The sequence below is a fragment of the Pseudophryne corroboree genome, chromosome 1 (assembly GCF_028390025.1).
Source record: "Pseudophryne corroboree isolate aPseCor3 chromosome 1, aPseCor3.hap2, whole genome shotgun sequence".
In the NCBI taxonomy this organism is placed as follows: Eukaryota; Metazoa; Chordata; class Amphibia; order Anura; family Myobatrachidae; genus Pseudophryne; species Pseudophryne corroboree.
The window spans coordinates 1,206,942,464-1,206,952,368 of record NC_086444.1 but is presented as its reverse complement, the minus strand read 5'-3'; the positions used below and the strand labels follow the sequence as shown (position 1 = coordinate 1,206,952,368).

General features: G+C 44.4%; 1 pseudogene; it reads right to left on the bottom strand.

Annotated features, from left to right (window-relative positions):
- Positions 1-9,395: 9,395 nt before the first annotated feature.
- LOC134948443 (5S ribosomal RNA) lies at positions 9,396-9,514 on the bottom strand (annotated as a pseudogene).
- Between the last annotated feature and the right edge of the window lie 391 nt (positions 9,515-9,905).

Sequence of the window (9,905 nt, the reverse complement as noted above, 5' to 3'; positions counted from 1 at the left end):
AGGACGTGGCTGGCGTCCTCTCCATTAGAATAGATTAGAAGAGAGAGAGAGAGAGAGAGATTGTGCAGACAGAGTTTACCACAGTGACCAGTGCAGTTGTTGTTAAGTTAACTTTTATTTAATATATCCGTTCTCTGCTATATCCGTTCTCTGCCTGAAAAAAACGATACACAGCAGTCACACAGTGTGACTCAGTCTGTGTGCACTCAGCTCAGCCCAGTGTGCTGCACATCAATGTATAAAAGCTTATAATAATTGTGGGGGAGACTGGGGAGCACTGCAGGTTGTTATAGCAGGAGCCAGGAGTACATAATATTATATTAATTTAAAATTAAACAGTGCACACTTTTGCTGCAGGAGTGCCACTGCCAGTGTGACTAGTGGTGACCAGTGCCTGACCACCAGTATAGTAGTATATTGTTGTATACTATCTCTTTATCAACCAGTCTATATTAGCAGCAGACACAGTACAGTGCGGTAGTTCACGGCTGTGGCTACCTCTGTGTCGGCAGTCGGCACTCGGCAGGCAGTCCGTCCATCCATAATTGTATAATTATATACCACCTAACCGTGGTATTTTTTTTTCTTTCTTTATACCGTCGTCATAGTCATACTAGTTGTTACGAGTATACTACTATCTCTTTATCAACCAGTGTACAGTGCGGTAGTTCACGGCTGTGGCTACCTCTGTGTCGGCAGTCGGCAGGCAGTCCGTCCATCCATAATTGTATTATTATAATATATACCACCTAACCGTGGTTTTTTTTTCATTCTTTATACCGTCATAGTGTCATACTAGTTGTTACGAGTATACTACTATCTCTTTATCAACCAGTGTACAGTGCGGTAGTTCACGGCTGTGGCTACCTCTGTGTCGGCAGTCGGCAGGCAGTCCGTCCATCCATAATTGTATTATAATATATACCACCTAACCGTGGTTTTTTTTTCATTCTTTATACCGTCATAGTGTCATACTAGTTGTTACGAGTATACTACTATCTCTTTATCAACCAGTGTACAGTGCGGTAGTTCACGGCTGTGGCTACCTCTGTGTCGGCAGTCGGCAGGCAGTCCGTCCATCCATAATTGTATTATAATATATACCACCTAACCGTGGTTTTTTTTTCATTCTTTATACCGTCATAGTCAGTCATACTAGTTGTTACGAGTATACTACTATCTCTTTATCAACCAGTGTACAGTGCGGTAGTTCACGGCTGTGGCTACCTCTGTGTCGGCACTCGGCAGGCAGTCCGTCCATCCATAATTGTATTATAATATATACCACCTAACCGTGGTTTTTTTTTCATTCTTTATACCGTCATAGTGTCATACTAGTTGTTACGAGTATACTACTATCTCTTTATCAACCAGTGTACAGTGCGGTAGTTCACGGCTGTGGCTACCTCTGTGTCGGCAGTCGGCAGGCAGTCCGTCCATCCATAATTGTATTATAATATATACCACCTAACCGTGGTTTTTTTTTCATTCTTTATACCGTCATAGTGTCATACTAGTTGTTACGAGTATACTACTATCTCTTTATCAACCAGTGTACAGTGCGGTAGTTCACGGCTGTGGCTACCTCTGTGTCGGCAGTCGGCAGGCAGTCCGTCCATCCATAATTGTATTATAATATATACCACCTAACCGTGTTTTTTTTTTCATTCTTTATACCGTCATAGTCAGTCATACTAGATGTTACGAGTATACTACTATCTCTTTATCAACCAGTGTACAGTGCGGTAGTTCACGGCTGTGGCTACCTCTGTGTCGGAACTCGGCAGGCAGTCCGTCCATCCATAATTGTATTACAATATATACCACCTAACCGTGGTTTTTTTTTCATTCTTTATACCGTCATAGTCAGTCATACTAGTTGTTACGAGTATACTACTATCTCTTTATCAACCAGTGTACAGTGCGGTAGTTCACGGCTGTGGCTACCTCTGTGTCGGAACTCGGCAGGCAGTCCGTCCATCCATAATTGTATTACAATATATACCACCTAACCGTGGTTTTTTTTTCATTCTTTATACCGTCATAGTCAGTCATACTAGTTGTTACGAGTATACTACTATCTCTTTATCAACCAGTGTACAGTGCGGTAGTTCACGGCTGTGGCTACCTCTGTGTCGGAACTCGGCAGGCAGTCCGTCCATCCATAATTGTATTATTATAATATATACCACCTAACCGTGGTTTTTTTTTCATTCTTTATACCGTCATAGTGTCATACTAGTTGTTACGAGTATACTACTATCTCTTTATCAACCAGTGTACAGTGCGGTAGTTCACGGCTGTGGCTACCTCTGTGTCGGCAGTCGGCAGGCAGTCCGTCCATCCATAATTGTATTATAATATATACCACCTAACCGTGGTTTTTTTTTCATTCTTTATACCGTCATAGTCAGTCATACTAGTTGTTACGAGTATACTACTATCTCTTTATCAACCAGTGTACAGTGCGGTAGTTCACGGCTGTGGCTACCTCTGTGTCGGAACTCGGCAGGCAGTCCGTCCATCCATAATTGTATTACAATATATACCACCTAACCGTGGTTTTTTTTTCATTCTTTATACCGTCATAGTCAGTCATACTAGTTGTTACGAGTATACTACTATCTCTTTATCAACCAGTGTACAGTGCGGTAGTTCACGGCTGTGGCTACCTCTGTGTCGGCACTCGGCAGGCAGTCCGTCCATCCATAATTGTATTACAATATATACCACCTAACCGTGGTTTTTTTATACCACCTAACCGTGGCAGTCCGTCCATAATTGTATACTAGTATCCAATCCATCCATCTCCATTGTTTACCTGAGGTGCCTTTTAGTTCTGCCTATAAAATATGGAGAACAAAAAAGTTGAGGTTCCAAAATTAGGGAAAGATCAAGATCCACTTCCACCTCGTGCTGAAGCTGCTGCCACTAGTCATGGCCGAGACGATGAAATGCCAGCAACGTCGTCTGCCAAGGCCGATGCCCAATGTCATAGTACAGAGCATGTCAAATCCAAAACACCAAATATCAGAAAAAAAAGGACTCCAAAACCTAAAATAAAATTGTCGGAGGAGAAGCGTAAACTTGCCAATATGCCATTTACCACACGGAGTGGCAAGGAACGGCTGAGGCCCTGGCCTATGTTCATGGCTAGTGGTTCAGCTTCACATGAGGATGGAAGCACTCAGCCTCTCGCTAGAAAACTGAAAAGACTCAAGCTGGCAAAAGCACCGCAAAGAACTGTGCGTTCTTTGAAATCCCAAATCCACAAGGAGAGTCCAATTGTGTCGGTTGCGATGCCTGACCTTCCCAACACTGGACGTGAAGAGCATGCGCCTTCCACTATTTGCATGCCCCCTGCAAGTGCTGGAAGGAGCACCCGCAGTCCAGTTCCTGATAGTCAGATTGAAGATGTCAGTGTTGAAGTACACCAGGATGAGGAGGATATGGGTGTTGCTGGCGCTGGGGAGGAAATTGACCAGAAGGATTCTGATGGTGAGGTGGTTTGTTTAAGTCAGGCACCCGGGGAGACACCTGTTGTCCGTGGGAGGAATATGGCCGTTGACATGCCAGGTGAAAATACCAAAAAAATCAGCTCTTCGGTGTGGAGGTATTTCACCAGAAATGCGGACAACAGGTGTCAAGCCGTGTGTTCCCTTTGTCAAGCTGTAATAAGTAGGGGTAAGGACGTTAACCACCTCGGAACATCCTCCCTTATACGTCACCTGCAGCGCATTCATAATAAGTCAGTGACAAGTTCAAAAACTTTGGGTGACAGCGGAAGCAGTCCACTGACCAGTAAATCCCTTCCTCTTGTAACCAAGCTCACGCAAACCACCCCACCAACTCCCTCAGTGTCAATTTCCTCCTTCCCCAGGAATGCCAATAGTCCTGCAGGCCATGTCACTGGCAAGTCTGACGAGTCCTCTCCTGCCTGGGATTCCTCCGATGCATCCTTGCGTGTAACGCCTACTGCTGCTGGCGCTGCTGTTGTTGCCGCTGGGAGTCGATGGTCATCCCAGAGGGGAAGTCGTAAGCCCACTTGTACTACTTCCAGTAAGCAATTGACTGTTCAACAGTCCTTTGCGAGGAAGATGAAATATCACAGCAGTCATCCTACTGCAAAGCGGATAACTGAGTCCTTGACAACTATGTTGGTGTTAGACGTGCGTCCGGTATCCGCCGTTAGTTCACAGGGAACTAGACAATTTATTGAGGCAGTGTGCCCCCGTTACCAAATACCATCTAGGTTCCACTTCTCTAGGCAGGCGATACCGAGAATGTACACGGACGTCAGAAAAAGACTCACCAGTGTCCTAAAAAATGCAGTTGTACCCAATGTCCACTTAACCACGGACATGTGGACAAGTGGAGCAGGGCAGGGTCAGGACTATATGACTGTGACAGCCCACTGGGTAGATGTATGGACTCCCGCCGCAAGAACAGCAGCGGCGGCACCAGTAGCAGCATCTCGCAAACGCCAACTCTTTCCTAGGCAGGCTACGCTTTGTATCACCGCTTTCCAGAATACGCACACAGCTGAAAACCTCTTACGGCAACTGAGGAAGATCATCGCGGAATGGCTTACCCCAATTGGACTCTCCTGTGGATTTGTGGCATCGGACAACGCCAGCAATATTGTGTGTGCATTAAATATGGGCAAATTCCAGCACGTCCCATGTTTTGCACATACCTTGAATTTGGTGGTGCAGAATTTTTTAAAAAACGACAGGGGCGTGTAAGAGATGCTGTCGGTGGCCAGAAAAATTGCGGGACACTTTCGGCGTACAGGCACCACGTACAGAAGGCTGGAGCACCACCAAAAACTACTGAACCTGCCCTGCCATCATCTGAAGCAAGAAGTGGTAACGAGGTGGAATTCAACCCTCTATATGCTTCAGAGGTTGGAGGAGCAGCAAAAGGCCATTCAAGCCTATACAATTGAGCACGATATAGGAGATGGAATGCACCTGTCTCAAGTGCAGTGGAGAATGATTTCAACGTTGTGCAAGGTTCTGATGCCCTTTGAACTTGCCACACGTGAAGTCAGTTCAGACACTGCCAGCCTGAGTCAGGTCATTCCCCTCATCAGGCTTTTGCAGAAGAAGCTGGAGGCATTGAAGAAGGAGCTAACACGGAGCGATTCCGCTAGGCATGTGGGACTTGTGGATGCAGCCCTTAATTCGCTTAACAAGGATTCACGGGTGGTCAATCTGTTGAAATCAGAGCACTACATTTTGGCCACCGTGCTCGATCCTAGATTTAAAGCCTACCTTGGATCTCTCTTTCCGGCAGACACAGGTCTGCTGGGGTTGAAAGACCTGCTGGTGACAAAATTGTCAAGTCAAGCGGAACGCGACCTGTCAACATCTCCTCCTTCACATTCTCCCGCAACTGGGGGTGCGAGGAAAAGGCTCAGAATTCCGAGCCCACCCGCTGGCGGTGATGCAGGGCAGTCTGGAGCGACTGCTGATGCTGACATCTGGTCCGGACTGAAGGACCTGACAACGATTACGGACATGTCGTCTACTGTCACTGCATATGATTCTCTCAACATTGATAGAATGGTGGAGGATTATATGAGTGACCGCATCCAAGTAGGCACGTCACACAGTCCGTACTTATACTGGCAGGAAAAAGAGGCAATTTGGAGGCCCTTGCACAAACTGGCTTTATTCTACCTAAGTTGCCCTCCCACAAGTGTGTACTCCGAAAGAGTGTTTAGTGCCGCCGCTCACCTTGTCAGCAATCGGCGTACGAGGTTACATCCAGAAAATGTGGAGAAGATGATGTTCATTAAAATGAATTATAATCAATTCCTCCGCGGAGACATTGACCAGCAGCAATTGCCTCCACAAAGTACACAGGGAGCTGAGATGGTGGATTCCAGTGGGGACGAATTGATAATCTGTGAGGAGGGGGATGTACACGGTGATATATCGGAGGGTGAAGATGAGGTGGACATCTTGCCTCTGTAGAGCCAGTTTGTGCAAGGAGAGATTAATTGCTTCTTTTTTTGGGGGGGTCCAAACCAACCCGTCATATCAGTCACAGTCGTGTGGCAGACCCTGTCACTGAAATGATGGGTTGGTTAAAGTGTGCATGTCCTGTTTTGTTTATACAACATAAGGGTGGGTGGGAGGGCCCAAGGATAATTCCATCTTGCACCTCTTTTTTCTTTTCTTTTTCTTTGCGTCATGTGCTGATTGGGGAGGGTTTTTTGGAAGGGACATCCTGCGTGACACTGCAGTGCCACTCCTAGATGGGCCCGGTGTTTGTGTCGGCCACTAGGGTCGCTAATCTTACTCACACAGCTACCTCATAGCGCCTCTTTTTTTCTTTGCGTCATGTGCTGTTTGGGGAGGGTTTTTTGGAAGGGACATCCTGCGTGACACTGCAGTGCCACTCCTAGATGGGCCCGGTGTTTGTGTCGGCCACTAGGGTCGCTAATCTTACTCACACAGTCAGCTACCTCATTGCGCCTCTTTTTTTCTTTGCGTCATGTGCTGTTTGGGGAGGGTTTTTTGGAAGGGCCATCCTGCGTGACACTGCAGTGCCACTCCTAGATGGGCCCGGTGTTTGTGTCGGCCACTAGGGTCGCTAATCTTACTCACACAGCTACCTCATTGCGCCTCTTTTTTTCTTTGCGTCATGTGCTGTTTGGGGAGGGTTTTTTGGAAGGGCCATCCTGCGTGACACTGCAGTGCCACTCCTAGATGGGCCCGGTGTTTGTGTCGGCCACTAGGGTCGCTAATCTTACTCACACAGCTACCTCATTGCGCCTCTTTTTTTCTTTGCGTCATGTGCTGTTTGGGGAGGGTTTTTTGGAAGGGACATCCTGCGTGACACTGCAGTGCCACTCCTAGATGGGCCCGGTGTTTGTGTCGGCCACTAGGGTCGCTTATCTTACTCACACAGCGACCTCGGTGCAAATTTTAGGACTAAAAATAATATTGTGAGGTGTGAGGTATTCAGAATAGACTGAAAATGAGTGTAAATTATGGTTTTTGAGGTTAATAATACTTTGGGATCAAAATGACCCCCAAATTCTATGATTTAAGCTGTTTTTTAGTGTTTTTGGAAAAAAACACCCGAATCCAAAACACACCCGAATCCGACAAAAATAATTCGGTGAGGTTTTGCCAAAACGCGTTCGAACCCAAAACACGGCCGCGGAACCGAACCCAAAACCAAAACACAAAACCCGAAAAATTTCAGGCGCTCATCTCTAACTGTTAGTAGTTAGTTGATCTGATTGCTGCTTAGCTTATTGTGGGGAGGATTGGGGAGAGCTATTAGGAGGAGTACAGTCAGTGCAGAGTTTTGCTAATTTTTTTAAATCCGTTCTCTGCCTGAAAAAAACGCTCCATACCATATCTGTGCTCAGCCTCAGTGTGCTGCATGATATATCTATGTATATCTGACTGTGCTGAGTGCTCACTGCTCACACAGCTGAATTGTGGGGGAGACTGGGGTGCAGTTATAGCATGAGTACAGTGCACACTTTTGCTGCCAGTGTGACTGACCAGTGACCACCAGTATATTGTCTGCCTGAAAAAGTTAAACTCTCCTGTGGTGTTTTTTTTTTTAATTCTATAAACGCATTCTGCTGACAGTGTCCAGCAGGTCCATCATTCATTATATTATATAAATATTTACCTGCAGTAGTGTTATATTTTTTTTGTTCATCTCTATCATCTTTATCATCTCTATATTAGCAGACGCAGTACGGTAGTCCACGGCTGTGGCTACCTCTGTGTCGTCAGTGCTCGTCCATAATTGTATACCTACCTGTGGTGGGTTTTTTTTTTCTATCTTCTTCATACTAGTAGTTTAGGAGTCTGCTGACAGTGTCCAGCAGGTCCGTCATTATATTATATATACCTGCAGTAGTGATATATATATATTTTTTATGTGCAAGGGAGGGTTGGGGTAATAGCGACTCACAGTGTCCACGCATAAAAGGATATATATATGAAGAAACAGTAAAAATACGTATGTCTAAAAAACAGGGGGATATTTATTACAAATTCTAAAAATACAAAATATAATTCCAATAAGAGAATTGTATATTTTTGGATGGTCTAAAAAAGTGTAGAGAAAATATAAAACTATAAGGGTTGGATTTAAAGCATGAATTTAAACTAATAAAACATAGAAAACATAACTAGAACAATAAAAAATATAAAAGTATTTTCAGATAAGAGAAAGGTGCTTATCTTAAAAAAGGAAGGTCACTTGAGGTATGCCCAACGCGTTTCGTCCATCTGACTTCATCAAGGGGTGGAGGGCTAATGAGCAGACATTCTATTTATAGCCAGAGTGATTAACAATGTAACTGTGACGTCACTTCCTGTTTGGGACTACTTGGTTAAACAATTAGAAACGGCATAAAAAAACTAAGATCTATATGTTGCCAGGGATAGATCTAGGGAGCTTAGACTGCATGGGATGAGTTTAGTTAAAAAACGAGTGTCTTAAATGCTATTACAATATAAAATAGAGAAAGATATGTCCAGGAGCGCTTTTGCCCCACTTCCGCCCCGCTTCCTGTGGCCGATTCCGCGTACTGCGCATGCGCGCGGTGCCCCATTTCCGGTCCTCGCGTCTCTTAGCAGGCATTGCGCTGCCACACTTCCTGTGCACAGCGCATGCGCACGGCGGTCCGTTTCTGCATATCTGTGTGGGCGCTGTGCAGCTTGTGTCTTAAATGGTGGTTGGACCAATTGAGTTGTCAATCATCACGGCGGCCATCTTTAAGGAGCCAGATTAGGCAGGACATGTTCATTGAGTGATTTTTACAGCTTATGCCGAAATACATAGAAAAAACAGATAAAGCAGAGATTAATAACTTATAGGTTGTTCAGTTCATCACAGGGTTTGGGGCATAGAGAAGGTTATATTGGAAGGAGATCATACTACTTAATAATTAATTTTCAGACGTATATATATATGAAATGAGATAAGTAACTTGCTAACTGCGCTATTTATATATTAGTGAAGCATTTATATATAAAACTTTATTCATTATTAGAAGGCCAATGTATGGTGTTTTAATAGTGTTTATCAAATAAAAAGTAAATAATAAATATTTGTTTCAGTACATTGTGCTTAAAGTGCGTTGAATTTTTCAGTGAGGGGTGTATACGAATAAAAAGTGCACATGCCACAAAGGGGTGGAGGAGTGTTAAACTGTGTACATAAGTGTACATATATGTTATTGGTGTAATAATTTAAATACTGGACAGAGCGTAAGAATAGATATATTGCACAGTTTTATCTATGCAATATAATATCGTGTATTATGTGAGATTGGACAAGAGTGGTCAATGAGCCCGTATTTATGTCAATATTTCACATTGCTGGTGTGTCATGGGCTAAATATATCTCACATTGTACAGTACCCAATCTTCCCAAGTGGTTCCCCGCTTGGTACTATTTGGGCCCTACACTGCTTAGCTTCCAAGATCGGGCGAGATTGGGCGTCCGCCAGTGTGGTATGACTGTATCTCGTGGATAAGTAACTGAGTCGCACAGCAATCTGAATTTATTAACATGACAGGCAAATTAACAATTTATACAGGTGCTTCATATTGTGATTCAGGTTAAATAAAGTGCTAAGTGCATAGGGGTTCGAGATATACAGTGAGAAAATACAGGTGAAAATATGAATGAAGGAATAAGACCAGGATTTTAGCTTTTCTTCATAGGAACGGTGCGATCTCATATCCTTCGTTAAATCCCAATGGATGGGTCGTCTTCAGCTGGAAGATCCAGTACATCTCTCTCTGGGACAGCTTCTTCGCTAGGTCTCCTCCTCTTTCGCCATTTGTAACGTGTTCAATTGCCTTAAAGGACAGTTCTTCCGGGTTGGACTGATGTTCTTGTTTAAAATGTCTGTA